The sequence below is a fragment of the Syngnathus scovelli genome, chromosome 8 (assembly GCF_024217435.2).
Source record: "Syngnathus scovelli strain Florida chromosome 8, RoL_Ssco_1.2, whole genome shotgun sequence".
Taxonomy (NCBI): Eukaryota; Metazoa; Chordata; class Actinopteri; order Syngnathiformes; family Syngnathidae; genus Syngnathus; species Syngnathus scovelli.
This window is the reverse complement of record NC_090854.1, coordinates 6,438,766-6,465,158: the sequence shown is the minus strand read 5'-3', so window position 1 is coordinate 6,465,158 and position 26,393 is coordinate 6,438,766. Positions and strand designations below refer to the sequence as shown.

The 26,393-nt window shown below is 38.5% G+C and overlaps 1 long non-coding RNA gene across 3 annotated transcripts in view; it reads right to left on the bottom strand.

Moving 5' to 3' along the window:
• The window catches only part of LOC137840544 (uncharacterized), a 30,237-nt gene extending 27,109 nt beyond the window's left edge, over positions 1-3,128 (bottom strand). The window contains exons 1-3 of one of the 3 annotated variants that reach the window (XR_011087274.1): positions 2,877-3,128; positions 2,118-2,183; positions 1,263-1,429 (exon numbers count right to left, since the gene is read on the bottom strand). This is a non-coding gene — a long non-coding RNA (uncharacterized lncRNA). The remainder of the gene's footprint in view (positions 1-1,262; positions 1,430-2,117; positions 2,184-2,876) is intronic. The other 2 variants (XR_011087276.1, XR_011087275.1) reach the window with 2 other exon arrangements.
• Positions 3,129-26,393: the final 23,265 nt, after the last annotated feature.

Here is a 26,393-nt window from a genome sequence, read left to right as displayed (position 1 = left end):
GTGCGGCTTATAATCCGGTGCGGTTTGTAGTCCGGAAATTACGGTATTCAGCTATGTAGGAGTTTCCACCTTCTTTTAACAACATGAGACCAACTTTATTACTGTGTCAGTATCTATATGGCTCGGAGCCTTTGAAATTCCTGACATCTGAAGATACAGAGTTTAGAATGTAGTTAGACATGACTAACTTATCGCTGGCCGCTTTCTATCATCCTCTTAGCCTACTAGATTTGCAGAAAAGAAATTGAAATATTTTCTCTTAAAAGTTACAACTGATGTTCCCACGTAGTCAAAGTGGAGTCGCACCAACAGTTCTCAAAGAAATAGAACGCCGGTTTAGCAATACCAGAAGTGCCTCGCACATTTCACGCAAAGGATCATGGGACATAGCAAAAATGTGGATAGTCATCACCTAAAATAAATGAAAAGTAGAGAATGGTCCACACACAGCGAGAAGGAAATTATAACCTGTGATCAATAGCTCCCAAGACTGGACGACAAGTTAATAGCAAAGATGAAAGTTTAAATCAAACTTTAAAAAAGTGTATCACAAATTTGTTGGTAACAATTCATCTACCCATGTACTCGTTTGTGATGTGTCGGGTGGGTCCACTTGAGGGTGATAAATGTTTCATTCATATGCATATTTAATGATCAAATTAATTTATCATGAGTGTGCTGCAGTACCACATAATTCAACACTTCATTGCATCTTAATATAAATGAGCATATTTCCAATTTTTACTGCACCTGCATCCCAATGTTCCAGATTGCCCCGTGTGAAAAACTTTCACAAGATTGTTTTTTTTTGTCAACAAACAAACAAAAAACATTGATTGGCAATGGTATAAAGTCTTAGCTAACAACAACCACATTTCTGCCTAGGTTGCTGAATGTGTCGTACCCCTGGGATATTGTGTATGCTCTCACACAGAGTGATTTTACATTTTAGAACAGATGGTTACAGGAGGACTTGTGCACGGCAACTAGTCATTCTCTCTGTTGCATATCATGTTGCATTCATGCCTCACTGACTATAGCACCCCACAGTAGTTTATGAGCTGATCATCAGAGCAAAACACCGGACAGCGTTCTAATTTAAGCTATTGTTTGGCAGAGAGAGAGAGAGAGAGAGAGCGAGAGAGAGAGAGAGCGGGCCGAACACATCTGTTTTATCAGAACATAATTGCAACTCCAATTCAAAATAGTAGCTACTTCGGCATTTTACATTCATGTAGGTACATTAAAAAAGAAGCCCTTACCTGTCCTGAAAAACGATTTACCAGGATTGCCATTGTACTGTCCTTGCTAAGACACGATAGCTTTGTTCAAGCTGGACAGCGAGCTAACTCTTAATTGATGACGCAAGACGTCCTTCGATCGTTTTGTTGTTTTATTTGGATATCTTGCCACCAAGAACAAACTGAAACTAGAAACACAAAATAAGTGTCAGAAAGGTTGTTATAATAATAATATAGTTCTAAAAACATATTTACAGTATGTATACTTTAGCTACAGCCACTATTCTGCCCCCGCTTATGTGTGTGGCTGGCTCCTTACAAGCACGGCAGATAACAAGTTTCCCAAGAAAAGCAGCATGACGTCAAAATCCTCTTCAAAAACTTTACTTAAGTCACACTGTAAAACTGCAAGAAGACATACAAAATACAGTAATCCCTCGCAGCATCGCGGTTCGTTTATCGCGGTTTCACTACATCCTGGAATTTATTTCCAAATTTAAAAAAAATAAAATTCAAAATAAAACTTCTAAATTGAGGAATTATGGCACAAAACTTGCCCAAACGTGCCCACACAATTGCAGTGCGTACACTTGTACCTTTTTATTAAAAAAATTGTTATAATAATAGTTCTAAAAACATATTTACAGTGTTGTACCTTGTTATAGAAAAATTGTTATAATAAAATAGTTTGAAACATATTTACAGTATGTACACTTGTTCCTTGTTTTAAAATTTTTGTAATAATAAAAGTTGTTCTAAAACATATATTTACAGTATGTGTTAAGAATTCTCCATGTTATTTATGTTATTCAGCCATGCTTTGATTTGAGGTATGGTGATTTGTTTTGAAGGCCGCTTTCAGGCGATACCACTTACTGTTTTATGTTTGTGTACATGTGTCGGTTACAGTGGTACAGGACGTTGACGACGTATGTGGGTCTCCTAAAAAGAGAAATGAACGATCACATGTGTCTAACTTTTAGGACAATATAGTATTGCTCCAAATGTTCTTTTAAATTCCTTTAGAGGTCAATTTTCGCGTGTTAGCACGATCATGAATTAGCATCTTTCCGTTCCGCTAACTCGTTAGCCTGCCCAGTACTTCTTGTTAACATGTTACACGCACACACGTATAATATTTATATGTTCAATATTTAAACAAACTATTCCATATGTTATTTATACTATTAATATATTATTTACATGTTTGAAACAATTATTGATTGTTCTAATAATAAAATATGCACTTAAATGGTTTCATATACATTTATTGACACACAAAAAATGTACAGATACAAAAAAATTACAGATGAGATGGTGGCCGTACTTCGCGGATTTCACTTATTGCGGGTGGTTTTTGGAACCAATTATCCGCGATAAACGAGGGATTACTGTATATCTCAGCAACATTCCTGAGTGCATTTAACAGACACGACACACTAAATGTATATAAATGGATCCGTGTATATAAATGGATCGATTAGCTTATGGCTAACTCCTATGGCGAACTCAAAGGGAATGCTGAGAATTAGCATATACAAATGAACTCAAAAGATACAATTCTAATTTTTCTATGTTTACATCAGATACGTTTTAGTAGTAATCTTATACAACAGTTAAACGTAAAGTACTTACAGGCATATGTCTTCCTAACCGTAAGATAAAGAACAAGTTTCTCAGTTTCTCCATACGTTCTCAGCTGTTCAGCTACGGCAACAATTGAGGTACGATATGCGCATAGCGCTGCTACGATAACTTGTGACCACTAGAAATCGCTGTTTAACCAAGGTGAACAACAGAACGTCACATCTACATGTTTCACACACACACACACACACACACACACACACACACACACACACACACACACACACACACACACACACACACACACACGCACACACGCACGCACACATGCACTCACACATGCAAGCACACACACACACGCGAAAGCCCACACAATCACATCACACACACATCATATTTATATTTGTATTGTTTATACCAGTGGTGGCCAACCCGCAGCTCGCGAGCCGCATGCGGCTCCTTGCCTGGTTTCATGCGGCTCCTTTACGTTCATATCAACATTTGCGGTTGTTGTTTTTTTTTTTGTGCGTGTTCGGTCCGCTTGAGTTCAATACGGTATTTTTGTCAAACGCTGCGTGTTCACTTCGCTTGAGCTCAATTTTGTATTTGCATGATGTGGCTCTTTGCAGAAACATATGCACTTATATGGTTTAATATACATTTATTGATACACAAAAAATGTACATATGTATGTTAAAAATGAGAGGGTGACAATACTTCGTGGATTTTCACCTATCGCGGGTGGTCTTGGAACCAATTATCCGCGATAAACGAGAATTACTGTACACTGGCTGAAAATAGAACTTTCTTTTTTAAAATTTAAAATGAGTTGTATTTGACAATAATAATAGTAATATATTTTCCTCTTCCTGAGCGGAAGGCTGGTTGGCTGGTTCGCACGTCCGGCTCACAGTGCAGCGGTTAAGGGTTCGATTTCAGCCTTCCTGTGTGGAGTTTGCATGTCCTCCTCGTGCCTGAGTGGGCTTTCTCTAGGTACTCCGGTTTCCTCCCACATATACCAGATTATTCGATCAGCAAAAGTTGCCTGTAGGTGTGAGTGCAAGTGTGAATGGTTGGTCTTTGTGTGCCCTAGCTGCAATTGGTTGGCAACCACTTCAGGGTGTTCCCCGCCTAGACCCAATGGCGACTGAAATGGGCTCCAGCACACCCGCGCCCCTTGTGAGGAACAGTGGCTCAGAAAATGGATGGATGGATATTTTTTCTAAAGTCACTGAAATGCTTCTGAAAGAAGGCTTTATTTGGTTTCAGAACATACAGTGTGTAAGGATTATTTTTTTAAACCTATTCAAAATGAAAAGTGCCCTGCAATCACTGTTGCAATGATTTGCTTCTCTATATGAAGTGAATTGCTATTATATACATTATATACAAGATCCCTATGTGCGGTTGCATCACTTACTAAGTTAAGCCGCAGCAGAATGCTCCTATGTGCTTGAATATCAAAAATGCTTAGGGAAATGTTGAGTTGTGACTGCCATCTTTGAGGCCCAATACAGTATGCATGAATGCTGACAGAGCTAGGTGTAGTTTGTATGCGGTCTGTAGGGTCTGAAAAAGTGCTGGATCGGTGGTTCGACATCCACACACTAACTGAGAATAGCTGCCCAAACATGAAGACAAATGGGGTGAAAAAGGAAGCGGCTGGCAGGCTTGCTGATGGCTAGCCCGCTCGATAACAAGAAAGATGAGGGGTGGCTGTTCAATAAGGCCCTGCCTGGCTACGATTTCCCTACAGGGATTGCAATAGATGAGGGAACAGAGAGCATACAAAGGCCAGCAAGTGAGGTAGGGAAGTGTGATGTGGTAAAAGAAAAAGAAGTTATTGCTTCAAGCAAAAGTCCATGGGACACACTGGACTTGAGGGTAGGCTCACCAAAGGAATGTTGTGGAGGAGCAGGGACAGTTCAGACTGTACATTACCATTTTTATTGTGGCATTGTGGATTTCCTTCAAAATGGTTGTTTTTATCGTCAATGTATCTTTGACAAAGTTATTTTTTGTTCCAATTCATCCAGCTCTTGTGCACTTGGTACCAGATTTATTTCTCCTACACACGCGCACACACACACACACACACACACACACACACACACACGCACGCACGCCCGCCTGCCCACCCACCCAACACACACACGCACACGCACCCGCACACACAGGCAGGCATGAATGAACGTAATTTGGCTGGTAACAACATGAAATCATTCTATTAATATCTATATTTTCACAGGTTGCAGTGAAAAAGTAGGAATGTGCAGAATAATATTGATGTACATTAATCACCATTTCAGACAGTAGGTGACAACAGAATGTAACAAAGCAAGCCACGAAACACGACTTATTACAATGCTTGCCATCAGTGACATGGACAGGCTGAAAAAAAAAAAAAAAAAAAAAAAACAGGAAGTCGAGCTCCAAAGGTGGGTGGCTCAATTTGTTGAAAATATCATCCCAAAAAAGCCCTTAAATCAGATGCTTCGAGTTGTCACGTCTCTGCTGCGCTCTCGCCCTGCTGGCTGCTTGACGAGCTAGTCCTCGGGCGCATGCGTCACCAATGCAAAATTGCGTGCACTAGTCGGCGTTGATCGCCTCCACCTGTTCCGTGTTACCCGCTGATTAGATGAACAATACCGTGCGCCTGTCTATCCTGGACGGTTCGTTTACGTTGGTGCACGCACGCCTGCGACCCGTCCCTGATGCCTGTTTACCTGATTCGCTGAGTAGCAAGATTCCTGGTTACCTGCCTCACTGTGTAGCGAGATGCATGTGTACCTGATTCGCTTAGGTCTGTGTTTTGCCCAACTTTCTGCCTGTACCGGACCACGAGCTTGCTTTGCCACTGTCTGCCACCACGACGCACACTCGCTGACCGGCTCGTCAGTCTGCCTCGCACACCTGCTCTGCTGGCTCCTTTTCCCCTTTCCTAAATAAAGAGTCCAAGTTGCACATGGTTGTCCTGCCTCGTCCGTGGCACTAGTGTCGAGAATTTCGAGTTATAGCACCACTAGTGCCGATGTTTAGCCCAGTTTAGTGTCCCTTTAAACCAGTGCTTCTCATTTATTTTGTGATGACCCCCCCTAGGGAGAAGAAAACATTTCACGCCCCCCCGTGCTTGTACCCTTATTAACAAAAAAACAAAAAATAAATAAAGAACGATCAACTTACAACAAAGAATAGTTTTATTACTAACATTGTTTTTTTTTAGTCTGTAACAGATTCCAAGTAGATCACTTCGCCTGGAAATAAAAAATAAATTATAAACATTCTTGACCAACTGCCATTTTATGCTGGCTTCGCACCGCATGCGCCCCACTATTTGAGAAGGACTGCTTTAAACACATAGCTTCATTTTAGATGAGTTGTTGGTGGGGACTGTGTGTGCGCGCGTGTATGCGCGCGCGTGCATGTGTGCGCGGGCGCACGCGGGCGTGCGCATGTTGGTGGGGCGACAGAAGAATGTGACAAAATTGGAAAAGACCATAGGAATAAATATTGTCCCTGTCTGCCAGAAGCTTCCCATGTCCAAATTTGGCCAAACTATTTTTTCCACAAATTTATACTAGTGGTCCGTCCACATGTGGGTCCGTTACTTTTTGCTAATCAATTTTGAAAATAAGTATTGAAAATGGCTTGCTTTTTATGGCCCCAAAAAACATGCTGTTTCAGCGTTTTTCTCCTGAAAAGAGGTTATTTGGATGTGCCAAGGATCGCACCTGCCGTGGTATGCTTCCCATTCCACTGTCAAATTTTGTTAATCCCTATTATGTGTTGTAGATAGTCACACATAGTCGTTGGAAAGAAAGCAAAGTTAGTCACTGCACTTGGTTCTTCAATCTTCAGCATGATTACCCCCCCTCCACCACCACCACCACCAATCACGCTGACCTGCACTCACATTGCTCTGCCTTCATCCATGCTTCAGAACATTTATATGCACTCATACATCATGACATACTGTATTTTCCGGACTATAAGTCGCACTGTTTTTCATAGTTTGGCCGGGGGTGCGACTTATACTCAGGAGCGACTTATGTGTGAAATTATTAACACATCATTTCACATGTTATTTTCACACTAAACTGCAAGAGGGCACTCTAGACCTGTGGAATAATTGGAACTGCAACTGACGAATCTGACGTAAGCGACGTAGAAGAGTCTTCTACTTCCGGGGTTAATGGAGTTGTTTATGTGACACAGAGGATGAAGATTTCATTGGATTTAATGATTTGAAGTGACACGGATGATTCGATAAAATTGTTAGCATGTTATTTATGCTATAGTTATTTGAATAACTCTTAATATGTTACGTCAGTCACGTTCTTAGTGCCTTGTTTATGTGTTTATGTAACGTTAGCATACCATACCATTCAGCCTGTTGTTGCCTATTCTATTTTTATTTTAAATTGCCTTTCAAGATGATATGTCTGTTCTTGGTATTGGATCTTATCAAATAAATGTCCCCCAAAAATACAACGTATATTCCGGTATGGCTGGTACGACTTATACTCCGGAGCGACTTATAGTCCGGAAAATACTGTGTTAACTACACACCCTTCCTGCTGATTTCCTATCTATAGTATGTAAACCTATAGTATGCACTGCATGTGCCATAAGTAAGCATGGCATGGGTTTTGATTTTGATGACTATCACTTTCTGCACTTGAAGATGGTGGCTTTCAATAACCAACAGTAGGAAGGACTATCGCATTGATCATACACCATAATGAATTGGACACTTTTGCATATATTCGTATGAGCAATATTGCCGCACACAGGACATGAACACAGTGCAGCGGTTATGCACTGTCTGTCTCTCAGAAACTATAATCCCCAGAAGGCTTTGGTAAATTCTGGGGAGCAAGACATTTATTTTGTTAGATGTTTTGAAATGACTGTTTTTATCTTTTGGAAAAAAAGATAAAACTTCCAACAGGGGTTACCTGCTAAAGACAGTTTGTGGTCATCATTATTCCACTCACGATCTGTTTTATGGTGGAAGCTTGGAAGTCTAGTCAGTACCTCAACGCTACAGTACAATGTTTCAATTGTGCTTTCAAAACAGTTTTTTTTTTTTTTTTTTTGGGGGGGGGGCAATCAAATGCACCTATTGTGTCTCACTTTATATTTATTAAGAATGTGTGGGTGGAGCACAACAATGTCTGAATGTGTGTGCGTGTGTGTGTGTGTGTATGTGTGTGTGTGTTTGTGTGTGTCTGTGTCTTTGTGTGCTTGCTTGCATTTTTGTATTGTTTTGACAATTTGATCTACATTCTTTGAACCCATGACATTTGGTAAGGTACAAATAAAACTTTATACTTGGTTTTGACAAAGCCCACTCTTTCACAGCAGCTTTGCCATTAGACAAGTTACACAGCTTTGTCTACACACCTCATTTGGGAAAAATGTTGCAACTTGATAATCTTAAAATGCCCTCATTCTGAACTTTGAGAGATGTTCAGCGACAGTGTCCTCTGCAGCAAGAGAGCGACTTAAAAATAAACATGAAATGACAGAGTGTGGAGAATGCAACAATGTATTCCCTAATGATGGTTGTTTTCACTAATGTAATAACTACAGCAGCCCATTCCAAAGATGGTAAAGGTCTGATTTATCCCCTGAAGCACAAGCTAATTAGACAAATGTCACATGTTCCTACCTCCAGGAGAACGCTACAAAATAAATTTGCCCACAAAAGGATATTGCTCACCTGCTTTAATTTCGGAAGTCTCCTATTGTTACATACAAGTTGTAAAATGTCACTGCCTGATGCTACACTTTATTTCACTTGAAAGGCCTGGAAATATTAATTGCAACCTCCAAATGTCACATTCTAAGTGCAGGTTTTTTTTCCCAAGAGTGCTTTCATCTTGTTATTGACTCACTTTTAGCCCAGTAGAAGAGCTCTTACTCTTTGATTTCTATGAACGCCAATCAAATATAGTGACTGATAATAGTTGAAAGCTGGAAACTTTAGATTCATTGCAACCAACTGCGTCTGACATGTGAAATCCCAGACTATATATAAAAAAAATTATATTGCAGAGCCAGGAAGGCGGGCAGAAGTGGATGGAGGATTAGACAGAGAGATAGACAGACATACAGATAGATAAATATTGGAAATGTGTAATAAAATTGAAAATAACAACAGTATTTATAGAGAGATCAGACCTGAGCACATCTTTTTTTTAAATTAAAAAATAGCAAAACACAATTAAAAGTTCAGTTAGTTGTAATTCTCTGTGCGACAAGGAGTCTAATGGAACAGAGTACCCGTGGACCTCAGACAGAAACATATATGTATATATATATATATATATAGGCGGCTCGGTGGCGCACTGGGTAGCACGTCCACCTCACAGTTAGGAGGGTGCGGGTTTTATTCCACCTCCGGCCCTCCCTGTGTGGAGTTTGCATGTTCTCCCCGGGCCCGCGTGGGTTTTCTCCGGGCGCTCCAGTTTCCTCCCACATTCCAAAAACATGCTTGGTAGGCCGATTGAAGACTCCAAATTGTCCCTAGGTGTGAGTGTGAGTGCGAATGGTTATCTGTCTCTGTGTGCCCTGCGATTGGCTGGCAACCGGTTCAGGGTGTCCCCCGCCTACTGCCCGATGACGGCTGGGATAGGCTCCAGCACGCCCGCGACCCCCGTGGGGACTAAGCGGTTCAGAAAATGGATGGATATATATATATATATATATATATATATCCATCCATCCATCCATCCATCCATCCATCCATCCATCCATCCATTATCTGTACCGCTTGTCCTCACAGGGGTCACGTGCGTGCTGGAGCCGATCCCAGCTGTCATCGGGCAGTAGACGGGGGACACCCTGAACTGGTTGCCAGCCAATCGCAGGGCACACAGAGACGAAGAAACATCCGCACTCGCACTCATACCTATGGGCAATTTGGAGTGCTCAATCGGCCTACAAAGCATGTTTTTGGGATGTGGGAGGAAACCGGAGCACCCGGAGAAAACCCATGCAAGCACGGGGAGAACATGCAAACTCCACACAGGGAGGGCCAGAGGTGGAATCGAACCCGCACCCTGCAAACTGGTGCACCACCGAGCCGCCTATTTAAGTATATATACGTCTATATATACGTACGTATGTATGTATATATATATATATATATATATATATATATATATATATATATATATATATATATATATATATATATATATATACTACGTGTGTGTGTGTGTGCGTGTGTGTGTGTGTGTGTGTGTGTGTAAAGGTAGATAGTCAAGGGGTGAGTAAAGTTGTGACATAGAGGGTGAAATTGATTGTTTCAATTTTCATCTGAATGAGTGAATGACTCATGGCTTGGTCTGGTTTGTGTACATTGCCTGTGTTTGGACGTCAGCAATAAGCGCTTAATGACACACACACACACACGTACGCACACACGCAAAGCACACACGCGCACACATGCACACACACGCGCACACACAGTGAATTATTAATTTAATTTGTTTCGCGATCGGGTTTGTAAGTAGAAACATTTGTAAGTAGATGTTTCCCATGGGAATCAATGTAAAATCAAATAATGCGTGCCAGACGAGCCTAAAACTCACACTATTTGTTGTATTACTTTGTGTAAAACCCACAGAAAACCAAAACAACAGCTTTTTCAAACCTTTATAGCAAAAAATATATGTTATTTTATTCTTGAACTAACTTTGCTTGGGGAAGGGGGAACCTGTTCTGATTTTCTACACTTGCTAAAAATACCCCCGAGAAGACACAGACAAAGTCAGGCTAATAAATTATTATATGCTTCCACGTGCCCCTTGCAATGTGTTCACATACTCGTCATTGCTTTTTGGTGCAATTAACTAGTTTTCCGACTGTGTGAGTGGTCATTGATTGCACCTCGCACACAGCGCGAGTGAGAACTTAAAAAAGAAAAGGAACCTAGCTTCTACAGATTGAAATTGACGAACACAAAAGTGTGTTCTTCATGTTTTTGTTGAAATCAAGCTGGTACTGTCTGTCGCACGGCAAGGGCTTCCGCCTTTTACCCAATGCGTGCGCGCTCCTGCAGAACGGGATACCTACTTTGGCAGAACACCGGCCATACTCCATTGTGAGCTTGACGATACGCATGCATTCAACATGCTCCTTCATGATTTTGAGTTTCATATCGATAAGAGACATACTCGACTAACGAGCGAAGACAAACAGGGAATGGCAGAGCAAAGGCAACAAGCCAGGGGTGGGTGAGTGTGTCTGTGTGGGGGTTCAGAAGTAAAAAATTCCAAAGACTCCTGTTCATATGTCAAAAAGTTCGTAAGTGTAGGTGGTAGTAAGTAGAAGTACCGCTGTGTGTGTGCCTCCTCAATACAATACAGTTTCTTGTGTGGCAACCAGAGATGAGCATTCTTTCCGAGGGACGGAACAGTCCATATAAACATCTGCCTCTGACACCCATTTTGTGGATGAATGACAAGGGACAAGACAGTTAAAAATAAAAAATGATGCACTGAGGATGGACAGAAGTGTTTTTTTGTCTGTCCCTATCCAGGTCAAGTGCGAGCTAACCTCTTAGCCCATCTGACGGACCGTTTCAGAATATAACATGGACGTCTGCCAAGGATAGGGGTTTCCATTTCGGAAATACTATGCTAAACTTGAAATAGGGCCCCACAAGTAAGTGTAGCTGTCACATAGGTCACTGTCTCTGTGTGACTTATAGCACTGAACACAGCATATTGGTAGTATTCCCACATTGAACAGTAGCCGTGCCTAAATTAGATGCGCCTCGTCACTCACACCCTCACAATAAATTTTCATGAAACTTGAGAGATATGATTGAAACCGTAGTGTTTCATCAATCATTCAAAAAACATAGTAATTATCTGCCTCCCTACTTTTAGCCTCTCCTGTCTCTCTTTTCCCTTCTGGCAGCCAAGACACAAGCTAAGAATGAGTCTTTTAGTAGTCCGTTGTGAGGACTGCTACATGTGTTGAACGACTTTACATTGTTGCAAATAAAGGGTGTATTTAATCTGTGTCCGTTTTCTTTTGATTAAAGAAACCTTCTCAATGAACACAAAATAATGTACTTTTACACAATTATGGTAATAGTTTTTCAAACTGTCATTAAAACAAAAGAAAACTATGAAGCCCAGCGCTCCACCACCCACTCAATGATTAACCAAGGCAGAAGAAGAAAGCAAATACTGTAACTTGGATAAGTACAAAGTAACTTTAATCTGCTCTGTAAATTACAACAAAAAGTCCTCATTCTAGAGCACAGGTGTCAAACTCAAGGCCCGGGGGCCAGATACGGCCCACCACATCATTTTATGTGGCCCGCGAAGACAAATTGTGCATCAAATTCGTGTGTCATTACTAGAATTGCAAATTGTCTTCACTTTTAATAATATCTTTTTTTTTTTTATATTTGACCAGTTTTTACTCGTCTGATTTGAAAACGAGTTATTTGTCGGTTTGTTTTGTAGCTTTTACTGTATATAATGTTAAAGAGTAAAAGTGATCAAGTCATCACAAAAATCATGAAAAAAATCATATATAAGCCGCACCTGACTATAAGCCGAATTGCAAATTACTAGAATTGCAAATTGTCTTCACTTTTAATAATATATATATTTTTTAAATATTTGACCAGTCTGATTTGAAAACGGGTTATTTGTCAGTTTGTTTTGTAGCTTTTACTGTATATAATATGAGGTGCTCATACATTTATTTGGGTTGACAGTCATAATGGCCCTCCGAAAGAAGCTATGACTACAATGTGGCCCGTGAAAAAAATGAGTTTGACACCCCTGTTCTAGAGTAATGTGTTGTCATCATCATTGGCAATGAGGTGGCAGAGTTATGTTTTGTGTTGGAATAATGAGACATGAAATCACAATGTTTTCTCACACTATTTGGAATACGTTTTTTTCACACCTTTCCCCTTCAGTGAACATTGTGCTGCTCCTTCTGGTGTAAGCGCCTTAGCTAATATAAGACTAGGTGTCTCGAAGTTCAGTGCATGGGAACCCCTATCTAGTGTGTTTTCTATGTTATTCTGTTCTAACACAAATGATCAGGCTCTTAATCAGGCTTGTGCAAAGCTTGCTGATGAGCTGATTACATAGGGGTTTATATATATATATATATATAATACATACATATATACATATATACACACACACATATATATATATATATATATATATATATATATATATATATATATATATATATATATATATATATATATATATATATATATATATACACACTACCGTTCAAAAGTTTGGGATCACCCAAACAATTTTGTGTTTTCCATGAAAAGTCACACTTATTCACCACCAAACGTTGTGAAATGAATAGAAAATAGAGTCAAGACATTGACAAGGTTAGAAATAATGATTTGTATCAAACTTTGCTTTCGTCAAAGAATCCTCCATTTGCAGCAATTACGGCATTGCAGACCTTTGGCATTCTAGCTGTTAATTTGTTGAGGTAATCTGGAGAAATTGCACCCCACGCTTCCAGAAGCAGCTCCCACAAGTTGGATTGGTTGGATGGGCACTTCTTGCGTACCATACGGTCAAGCTGCTCCCACAACAGCTCAATGGGGTTCAGATCTGGAGCGTTACATTTGTGGGGTCAATTAAACGCTCAAAATGGCCAGAAAAAGAGAACTTTCATCTGAAACTCGACAGTCTAGTATTCTTGTTCTTAGAAATGAAGGCCATTCCATGCGAGAAATTGCTAAGAAATTGAAGATTTCCTACAACGGTGTGTACTGCTCCCTTCAGAGGACAGCACAAACAGGCTCTAACCAAAGTCGAAAAAGAAGTGGGAGGCCGCGTTGCACAACTGAGCAAGAAGATAAGTACATTAGAGTCTCTAGTTTGAGAAACAGACGCCTCATAGGTCCCCAACTGGCATCTTCATTAACTAGTACCAGCAAAACACCAGTGTCAACATCTACAGTGAAGAGGCGGCTGCGGGATTCTGGGCTTCAGGGCAGAGTGGCAAAGAAAAAGCCATATCTGAGACTGGCCAACAAAAGAAAAAGATTAAGATGGGCAAAAGAACACGGACATTGGACAGAGGAAGACTGGAAAAAAGTGTTGTGGACGGATGAATCCAAGTTTGAGGTATTTGGATCACAAAGAAGAACGTTTGTGAAACGCAGAACAAATGAAAAGATGCTGGAAAAATGCCTGACGCCATCTGTTAAGCATGGAGGAGGTAATGTGATGGTCTGGGGTTGCTTTGGTGCTGGTAAGGTGGGAGATTTGTACAGGGTAAAAGGGATTCTGAATCAGGAAGGCTATCACTCCATTTTGCAACGCCATGCCATAGCCAGTGGACAGCGTTTGATTGGAGCCAATTTCATCCTACAACAGGACAATGACCCAAAACACACCTCCAAATTGTGCGAAAACTATTTAGAGCAGGAGCAGGCAGCTGGTATTCTATCGGTAATGGAGTGGCCAGCGCAGTCACCAGATCTGAACCCCATTGAGCTGTTGTGGGAGCAGCTTGACCGTATGGTACGCAAGAAGTGCCCATCCAACCAATCCAACTTGTGGGAGCTGCTTCTGGAAGCGTGGGATGCAATTTCTCCAGATTACCTCAACAAATTAACAGCTAGAATGCCAAAGGTCTGCAATGCCGTAATTGCTGCAAATGGAGGATTCTTTGACAAAAGCAAAATTTGATGTAAAAAAAATCTTATTTCAAATACAAATCATTATTTCTAACCTTGTCAATGTCTTGACTCTATTTTCTATTCATTTCACAACGTTTGGTGGTGAATAAGTGTGACTTTTCATGGAAAACACCAAATTGTTTGGGTGACCCCAAACTTTTGAACGGTAGTGTATATATATACATATATATATACATATATATATATATACATATCTATCTATCTATCTATCTATCTATCTATCTATCTATCTATCTATCTATCTATCTATCTATCTATCTATCTATCTATCTATATATCTATATATATATCTATATATATATATATATATATATATATATATATATATATATATATATATATATATATATATATATATATATCTATCTATATATATATATATATATATATATATATATAGATATATATATATATATATAAAGGGTCTGTCCGTCCTGTCTAAAATAGGAAGGCACAATATAGATGTTTTTGCTTTAAGTCAGGACAAAGTCACATTATTACTTCTACTTCAATGCCTGTAGGTCATTATGGGCATGCCAGATCACATGACTGCCAATCTTATCGCACCTTCGATCCCCTTGCCCTTATAGGGAGCTCCCCTCCCTCTACTATTCAGGATGAGAGGGACCTGATGGATGATAAGTGACAACATGTGACCCTGAACTCAACTCTTGAATTTGTCACTATTCCACCTACAGAGTGCGCCATCAGTCCAGATGGACTCCAATCTGCACACAGACTTACAATAAAAACCACTCTGTTCACGAGACATGTCAACTTCATGCTGCTCTCACAATAATCAGAGCCAAATTAAAGAAAGGCTCTATTTTTTTAAAACAATTGGCATATTGGATGAAGAGACGATATATGAAACACATCCATACATTTCATATGTAATGTTGTTTTAATGTGATCAAGGCAGGACGTTGGAATTATTTTCACCTTTTTCTTTACTCAAACCAATTTAACCCATGTGAACAAACACGTCAGAAAAACTGCTGGTACTCATTGAAGAAATAAAATTCTCTAAAGGTCACTAAAATAATTAAAACTGCTGGGACTGGAATTTCCCTGTTTGCATGTGGACAAGCCAAACATATACTATTAACTATACGTCTACATACAATAACTATTATGCATGATATTATACACAGTTTGGTGTGTGTGTTTGATTTTAATGTAATTTTGATTTACTCTGCCATTTGCAGTATTGTTGACAGAGCAAATGTGTCATCAAGTGCCTTACCTGGATAACCAAAAGTGAAATAAAAAGGATAAACCGTGCGTTCACATTCCATGCAAGCTTTAATTTTTTGTGGGAAGGGGTGGTTTGCTATCCACACTGACTCATTAAAATAAAACAGTGCATTCAATAGTGCAATTTGATCATAATGTAAGTACAACAATGTCTGATGTGAATTCATTCAAAAGATGGAAAATAAGTTTTTAGAATTGTGTATTAATTGTGTATTATTTGCAGATTAAGTCTTACAGAGGTTGTCATTTTCAATTTCATATATTGTATACGTGAGTTATAACCCACCCTCAAGTACACCAACTTGCCACAAGATTATTATGTATAATATATTTGAAACATTTCTTACAGTTATAAGATATCTCACCGTTATTTCAAAACAGCCATTTATTTTGCAATGACAAATCAAGACTGTGGTAAAAATGTGAAATTTGTAAAAAAACAAATTATATATATATATATATATATATATATATATATATATATATATATATATATATATATATATATATATATATATTATTGGTTATCTGATCTCTATTAAATAATTATGATTTCATTTTTTCCAATAGTACTTGATATGAAAAAACATGAGCTATCTGAATATGATAAAAACACATATACATATTACATATCAATCTTTACACACTATATATTTACACACACACACACAAACGCACACAGTTTACCCATATATGTGTGTTTTATGTACACTTTAATCTTTGAAAAGTCATTTAATTTTCAGAATGTTAATGTTTTACTGATTTGTCACCGCCAGTTCTCAAAGTGACGTCCAGTCTGGTCAAGGCACTGCTGAAGCAATGTGAAGCAATGAAAACGCACACAACACAAAACAATTCTCCTGATATTTACACTTTGACTGTTTCCATACTTCCAGAAACATTTTTAATGAATTTCCTTTTTTCTCCATCATTAATTACAAATTTATTTATTTTAATCCGCAAAGAATAATCAAAATATTGATTTACCAGCTGTATTCATATATCAGCATTTTAATGGGTCACCCAATAGTGTCATCCTATACAAGAGCGATACTAAATATTCTGACCTTCAAAGATTATATTATTCAGTTTTGAGTGACAATGTCAAAGAAGTTTGGTTTTGTACGAAGGTTTGTAGCAGTATAGAACTGTACTGCTTAAACCAGAAGCTATAATATTTCTTGAATCAGAATAAGTAATTTAATAACTGCCATTGATATTTTAATTGTTGTTCGCTATATTGTACACAGTCTCTGCCAAATAAAGTGTGTATTCTGATGATATAATAAAATAATATAAAAATGTAAATATATAAATAAAAAAAACACACCAATTTGTAAAGGTTGTATGGGTATGAGGTTTTAGCAGTCTTTTTGATGCCATTAGAGTCAAATGATTAGACAGTATTAAGAAATCAAACAATAAAGTTTGATTACGGTTTTCGTTTAATTAGGAATTTTTTAAATTAAGGGTTGTCTACTTTGACTGATGAGCATCACTTTAGAGGAGTTTCCCAAAGAGGACAGTTCTTAATTTGATCGCTGAAAAAAATAAATAGACTGATGAATAGAATAGGCTTCAATGAATAGAAAATGATGAAGCCAATATTTTCATCAAAGATGAAATGTTCATACACATTTGTATTTTATAGTTGATCTGTCAGTCAAATGTTACTTTTATCACTGTTAATGATAAACGATTGTAAAAATAATGGCAGAATTACATATATATATATATATATATATATATACACGTATATACATATATACGTATATACATTTCTCCACATGCAGCACATACATTATTATTGTATTATATACGCTGTATATGTAGAACTATCAAGACTATATCAGTACCGTACCTTTGCAATTTTCCGTGTTGTAGATCTTTGCTACATTCATGTTTCTAATTCCTTCAGTTTAATATCAGTAAGAAGTAAGATTTTTTTTATCCGAATTATAGGTATTCATTTTTATTTTATTATTTTTTTATCGTTATTATTATCATTTTTATATAAATAATTTTTATTTTGATAATTATTACTAATGATAATAACAACAACATTGATATTAGATCACAATTATATTTACCCACACGACAATACTATGGAAGTTCTTGAGTATTAACTCACTATTGTCTAGTTTATTTTTTAAAATTCACTTGGTCGGATAAAATAAATGCATATTTACTGTGTGCGTAACATATTAAATTAATGCAATTATTCACAGTTGTGGATGCTGGCCCACTCGTTTGGCTCCGTATGGCCTTAATTCTTTTTGTCAGGCAGTAATCAGGTCTGTTTCACTTAACGGGCCATTAGTTTTAAGAGCAAAGTTGCTCTCGGCGATTGACAAATAATGTGTGTGCTTGGGAAGTAGAGAAGCGGCTAAAGGTGTCTCCATATACAAAACCTGACCTGGCAGGGGCTGAGATTGTGGAAAAATTCTAAATTGGAGGGAAAGAATAGCATGATCGCACACATCGGATCCATTGGAGGAAAAATCATGCAGACAGGTCATAGAGTGCCCTGAAGATGTTTCCATTTTAGCTTCATTGAAATCAGCCATCTCTGCCCTCTACATGAACTCGCTTGTCATTGCCATGTAGAGAAAAAAAACTCCAAAGAAACAAACGTTAAAAAAATTATTTTCCTCACCCCTAGTGTCTACACTTAAATTGTGTCCCAACTCCATCTTTCCATTCCAAATCAGGCATGCAAACGGCAAAGCACTAAAAAGCTGTTATCTCTCTTTTTTTAAGTGAGCCACTGCAGCAGATAATGGGTAATAATAATAATAATAATAGTTGTAACAATAATAATTGAGCCAGCTAAGTATTCCATATGCAGCAAGAACCTGAGTCCCACAGGGTCCAAGCTAGACGTAAATCTCTCAGGTGAGGACAGTTGATGTTTTCTTTCCAGCCATCCATGTATGTCTGGCAGGGAGGAGCGGGTCGTATGGAGTTTGGCCAAACTCCACTCGTTAGCTTAATCGGTTAAGACACAGGCCGCATTTGCTTTCATCTCTCATAGGGAGGACTGACACAAACGATTCTTGTTCTCTTTTTGCACTCGCCATTCACCATTTATGCATGCTTCTTTTACATCCATTTTCTCCTTCTGAACACGCAAAGGCGCTCAAGAAATAATATGGGTTTAGAAAAAATATGATGAATATAATTGAAAAGGACATCAGTGTCAAGAGAAAGTTTTGTTGGATCGGAAGGGGAATTTTATGGGCCATAAATGCACACAGTATATATGCAATTTCTTTTCTGGTATCAATCATTCTACATTCTACCATGGCACCATTGAGAGCGTCCTCACCAGTTGCATCGCTGTCTGGGGTGGTAACTGCACTGAACAGAACTTGAAGGCCCTGCAGCGCATAGTGAATACGGCTGGTAAGATTATTGGTGCTTCGCTCCCCTCCCTGAAGGACATTTACACCTCCCATCTCGCCCGCAAGGCAACCTCGATTGCCAGAGATGTGAGTCACCCGGCTCACTCTTTGTTTGACCTTCTGCCCTCTGGGAAGAGGTACAGGAGCCTGCGCTCCCGCACCACCAGACTCGCCAACAGCTTCTTTCTCCAGGCTGTTAGGGCCCTGAACTCGCTACCCCCTTCTGCGTAGCGTGCGGCACTGTTGCGCTATTTTCGGGAATGTCTGCTGTATGCGCACTTGCTCCTTTTTTTTCTGCTCCTCTTATTTATTTATTTATTGTTGTGTTATTTATTCATTATTTATTCAGCACGCTTTTGTTATACTTGTTTACTTGTTTGTCTGTTGTGAGCCATGTCTTGTCACCGTGGGATAGGGGGGAACGAAATTTCGGTTTCTTTGTGTGTCTTTGGCATGTGGAGAAATTGACAATAAAGCTGACTTTGACTTTGATCAAAGAGGGGTGAAGTCTTTGTAATTTAGATTAGAACAAGCCAGTAAGTCTTTTTATATATATATATATATATATATACATATATATACGTGTGTGTGTGTGTGTGTGTGTGTGTGTGTGTGTCTGTGCGAGCCTGTGTGTGTGTGTGTGTGTGCGTGCCTGTGTGTGTAAAGGTAGATAGTCAAGGGGCAGGTTTAGTGAGTAAAGTTGTAAAGTTGTGACAGAGGGTGAAATTGATTGTTTCAATTTTCATCTGAATGAGTGAATGACTCGGCCTGGTCTGGTTTGTGTACATTGCCTGTGTTTGGACGTCAGCAATATGTGCTCAATGAATCCCATTTTGCTTTATGTTTTTCTCCAGAGTGCTCTGTGAGCCTCAGGGCAAACTCTCCATTGCTGAAGATTTTCCTCCCCCTCATCATAGGCATAGCACACCACATCCTCCACCCCATCAGTGACAGCCCCCTCTCTTTCAACCGCAGACAAGGCATTTGCACTGCTGAGGAGAATGTGAGCTAATGAAAGTGTAAAGCCTGTGTTCACTAGAGTATAAAATTCACATTTGGCCAAGACTGGCTCTGCAATCTGATATTATGAGCTCCGGCGCGGATAGCGCAAGGGCCGAAATAGCACTGAAAAAAGACTAAGCCGGACAAAACACACAATCTTAGTGAGTTTGTGTCAAATCGGTATTGACAGCAGGGCGGCATTTTATTTTTGTTTTATTTATTTGAAGATTTGACGATATAACAGTTCAAGCTTGCATATAGGTACATTTGAACATCATGAACCAGTGGATTAATGTCTACTTGTAGCAAAAGTCCCACCAATGTGACTTACAAAAAAAGGGAAGAGTTGAGCAAAATGTAAAGTGCTATATTCTGCCATCTTGTTTATTGTGTACATGGAGCAGCTGCTTGGTTTCATTAAATTGCTTTGGGCAAAAATTGGGTCACCAGTGGTCTAAAGAGCAGAGGCAAACACGCTATGAAAAAGTGGCGAGTACCATCAACAACTATCTTTGATGATAATGCAACAATGACATCAATGAGGAAATTATCAAAGTATTGTAAGTAAAAAATATTGCTCCAGTAAAATCTTTTTTATCATTACCAAATTTTGTGACTATATTTTATTATTGTTCTTGAAGCAGTTCTTTGTAATTTATTAGTGTGAATTATACTGTAGTTTAAAAAATATAGATGAAGTAGAATAAATCAACAAGAGGCAAAAAAATAAATAAAAGGTGGTTCTTTTTATTGAAACAGGAGCTGCACTTCATGTAGGTCAAAAGTTCATCCGCATTAGAACTGGTTGACCTATTTCTTCACAAAAACTTTGACTATCGTTTCTCAGTTTGTCCTCCAGCCTCTTGTCTATTCACATTCATCACATTACCTACTCAACTTTTTCCGTGGTGTAACACAGTCTGTCATTTAACTAAATAATGTATTGAATCATTAATTTATTCAGTTGTCTCTTAAAATCAATACTACAACAATAGACATACACAAACCAAAAGCCTTGATTCACTCGATTAACATACTCAAAAAACAAGCATTTTTTGCCGTTTACCTTTAGCGTAATTGTATATTCATAGTTGTAACTCATATTTGTAAGTTTCGTTTTTGCATTTTTTTTTTAACCTGGATAAGTATTTGAGGTGTGCCACTGAATGTGTGTTTCTTTTTTTTTTTTAATTGCACACAGAATATCATACAATTGACCATGAAAATCAGTCATAAATATTAATAAATAAATGAAATTAATAAAATTAATCAGCTGATAAAGACGCGTCACCATCACATCTGTGACACTCTGATGAAGGCGGAAGAAACCGCCGAAACATGTCAGGTGAATAACCTAAAACAATTTGTTTGATATAAAAGAAACCAGTGAAGTGATTAAATAAGGAAAAACAAAATGAACTTAGTACAATTATCCTTTTCAGTGTCGTGAGAGGTCTCGGAGCCAAAGACAGACGACAGACACCCTAATCTAGTCGCCAGCCGGCATTGCCGAGATATATCAAAACTGAAGTATCTAAGTATATCTAACCCAACACATTGGTTCAAATTTTAACCCTAACCCTAACCAAAACAAATATCAATATACCAAAACAAATATTTACAATAGTAACAAAAAGGTAAAGCGCAGTTTGAAATTTGCTTAAGTGACGATTAGGCCCTCATTCTTCATCACCTTCATCAATCATTTTCTTTGGATCATTCACTAAAGGATAAACGGCTGTTGCTATTTGCCATAGCAGAACACCATCCTTGTGCAGGAAGTGTCCTGAAAAGCCAATGTGGCAATTATCATCAAGCAGAAATTTCAGCCATATGATTGTGTACTATCAAATTTTGTGGCATTTTTGGGCTCATATCTTCTGGTAAATAGGAGTCTACAAACTGTTGGGCATCCTCTCAATACCCTAACACTATATTCACACAGGCTCAGCTGTATATACCGTAACACACATGGACGAACAGAGAGGCATCTGGTTGTTTAACTAAGCCAGTGTGTGTTCGTAGCCCCTCAGCTATAGGAAGGATGTTATTATACAGAGATTGGATTTCACGTTTTCTCTCTCCTCATCTGTGCGACTATAGCATTGCTGATACTGTCTTTTGACAACCAAAACTGTTTTTGTGTCACGGCTTCAAGTCATTTAAATCCACTCTTACGATTGTGAATTTTAGTGAGCTGCACACACACACACACGCACGCACGCACGCACGCACGCACGCACGCACGCACGCACGCACGCACGCACGCACGCACGCACGCACGCACGCACGCACGCACGCACAAAATCATGATTTAAAATTTACCAACGAGATAGCGCTGTACATTTTAAATATTTTAAATATTGTGGTTAAGCAATTGAGTTTACAGTTATTAAAAATGAATCGATTTTTTGAGTGTCACTTAATTTAACTTAAAACACATCAAATCCCAGGGACATATAGTACATTTTTGTGTCTTGTAAGAATCCAGAAATTCAGTCCGGGGTACGTATATATATACATTTCCAAATGTTTTCACTTGATCGGGTAAAGGCTGGCACTGAATGGGTTTTACATTGCACTTATCTTGGCATCTGATCACTGTAAGATCTTTGAATGTAAAATAAAATAAATACTTTTTTGGGTCATTATACTTTTTGTAGATGATTTTAAAATATTGCTTTTATCATTACATTGTTTATTTGAGTAATATGGTTTATAAAAACAAATACAAAAAAAATCAGCAATAAAATTACTATATAAATTATACATGAAAATGCCTAAAATACATATGCAGTTTAAGACAGTTTTCAACAAAATGTTGAATCAATTCATTTTCACCTGTTAATAGTGTTTTTCTTTACTTTAGCATGGTTTTACTGTAGTTTTGTTTTGCATTTTTACACTGTAACAATCGTTATAAATATATTTCTTTAATATTGGCAAAAAGAACAAAAGCAGGGCGAAATCTTAAAATGGTTGATTCATCTGATGTTTTTTAGGATTTTAGAGCTGATATTAACGCTCTGTGTGTATTCTGTCATTTCGTCAATTTAACATTGACATCCGTATGACATTAGCAGAAAATGCTGCCCTCACTTCTTATTTTACCAGGTTGCACTTTCAATCGAAGAATTATCACTAGGGAAAAAAAAGTACTGTTCTACATTTAAAATCAATTCAGGGAAGGAGCGTATTTCTGTCTGAGTGAAAATGTTCTTGCTGTTGTTGGAGTGAGTGAGTACAGCTGGTCACAGAAAGGTTATCGAAAGAATGAGAGGGAAAGACGTGGTCGACAGACCTCAGAAATAGTGGAAAATATCCCAGTAGCATTCAGCGCATGAAGAATAAGCGTCACACTCAAGGCACCTAAATCATATTCATTTCTTGTAAATTTTTATTTCATTGGAGAAAGAGGGCAGTTTTTCAGTAAGAAGGAAAGAGCTTTTGAATGAAGGAAGGAAGGGAAGACGGAACTTTTTGGCAAAAGCCCGTTCTTTGTCACCATGGCATGTACATGTATTGCATTTCAAGCCAGAGAGCTCCTCTAACGTTACCTTTGTAACTCAAATCCCACACTTAAATTGTAGCGCCAAAAAAATATTGCTACACATGCTCTTTGGAAAAATGCTGCACTGTTAAAGTGCCAGAGGCTCTTGACCTTGTGAAGATCAGAATAATAAAAACTCCAACCTAAATGTGTCTGGGAAAGCAAAATTGAAACAGGGAGGTCTTGGCATGTTTGAGTAATACTGTAGTATTTTTATTATTTTCTTAATCACACACAAATGCTTCACCATTTTTAAATTCATTTCAGGACTGCTCTTTGGCAATACAGATGATGCAAATCAACTAATTTTAAAAATACATTTAACTATGTAACAACATTTTGTACAAAACCAGATTAATTTAAACTGCTAACAAAAAATAATTCTCAAATGACTGGATTGATTTGCCATTACTTGGCAAAACTACTGATTAAGTGAACATACTGGCCCTCTGAGAAAGAAGATATATAGTTGGGCGGAAGCATCGCATGAGTTGAAAGCAGTTGATATGTGTTAGTATGAAAGCAAATAGGTGGAAACATTTTGGTATTTCATTCATGTTGTGACGTAAAACAGTGTCTTTTGAGAGTAATGATTTGTGGGTATGTGGCCGAGGTTGAGGTACTTTTGTTGCCAGGGTTCAGCTTGCGATTTTCCAAGTGCTAGTTTGTCCTGCAGGCGGCCCACTTGCTCCATGTTATCTCTACCAAGGCCTCATGGCTGCTTTCAGCGTGACACGACTGTGACACTTATACGCACAGACGAGCTGACCGAGCACTCACCTCTCTCTAAACACTTTATTTATTCCCGCTCGTGGATCAAAGTGCTGTTGGGGTTAACCTACATAGCAGCTTGGTGCTGTGCCGACCTCGTCAACCCAGCTTGATACAGATATGATGAAGGCATGGTAATGAAGTACCACTCAGGCCCATTGACTGAGCCCATTAACGACATAGCACATAGTATTGAATTTAGCGATTGAAGCATAATACACTATATTGGACTACTTGCTTGCATAATCATAAATGTATTATTTGCATAGCATAGGAATGTATGGATGGCCAATTGTAATAAAAAATTTCTCAAGTTTACTCTTCATTTTGATGTGATAATTTTTTTTGTAAAACTTAGGTTTATATTTTTAAAAGTAATGCCAAATATAATTGCTGTAACCCATATTTTGGCTTAAATCACCAATGTCATGTTATCACAAATGTATAATACAAATAAATAAATACACATATACGCGTGTGAGTGAGTGAGTGAGTGAGTGAGTGAGTGAGTGAGTGAGTGAGTGAGTGAGTGAGTGAGTGAGTGAGTGAGTGAGTGAGTGAGTGAGTGAGTGAGTGAGTGAGTGAGTGAGTGTGCGTGTGCGTGTATGTATATATGTATGTTATATTTTCATGCCCATTTAGCAAAATGTCATAAATAATGTCATAAATACTGTAATACTCTATTGTAGTTGTAGAGTTTCTGTCCAAGTATGTCTTATTAAATTACCTCTTCCAGAATTCAAGGTGCCCAGGTTGTCATTAAAAAGAAATGTTTGGCCCTAGTGTAAGTACACTCTTGATCACTAAACAAATGTGGGAGTAAAGTATACATTTCTATCCAAATAATAATGTCTTCACTATTATTAATAGGAAGGCTCTGCTTTTGCGCTGCACAGTACGGTTGAATGTGTAGTTGGCATGTCTTACTCAGAGTCGAAGGTTTTGGGTTACAGCTCGGATCTGACCTCTCTGCATGGCGTTTGCTTCTTCTCCAAATGCTGATTTTTGTCCAGGAGTGTGATTTCACGTTCCAAAGCTATGCATGTTCAAGACTCCAGTGAGTTTAAATGGTTGTCTATAAGTGCCATGCTGCTGGCGATCAGTCCAGGGTGAATCTGGTGCTTCCTTGTGTCTCTGAAAAGACAATTGGATAAAAAATGGATTGATAAGATTGGCTCAGGACTTGGATCAAAATACTTGAAATCAGTTACACAACTTCTAACTGAAACTGCTGAAATCATGCCGAAACATTTGACCTGGTTTAGTTATTGCTCTCCAGTGCGTGCTTGATGTTATAAGGGGGTGAAAGATTACCACTCTGTTACAGATGCGTTGTGACAGTCCGCGGTATTAAGGAGGAGAAATAACATTATAATTTAGTTTGTCCTGTTTTTACTTCACAAGTTCTATCTAGCTTCAGATGTTATACTTTGGGAAATCCCAATCTAACAATAAACATGTTGAACTGCAGGGATGAAGTGACAATGTCCTTGAACAAATCTTTCAAGACTTCACTTATTAAATGTACAAACGAGAGAGAGAGAGAGAGAGAGAGAGAGAGAGAAAGAGAGAGAGAGAGAGAGAGAGAGAGAGAGAGAGAGAGAGAGAGAGAGAGAGAGAGAGAGAGAGAGAGTTCGATTATTTGCTTTAGAACACCATTTATTTATCTCAACAGGTACTCCATGGCTGCAGGGAAGGTTTGAAATAAACAGCCCTAATTGGACCACTTTCATTCGCCAATGCCGCAACGGCCGCCATGATGAACTCCAGATGAACTCGTATCTTCATGAGATCAGGCCATGTGATTGGATGAGGTCAATGCTCCGACTAAATCCAGGTTTAGACAGACCTGAGAA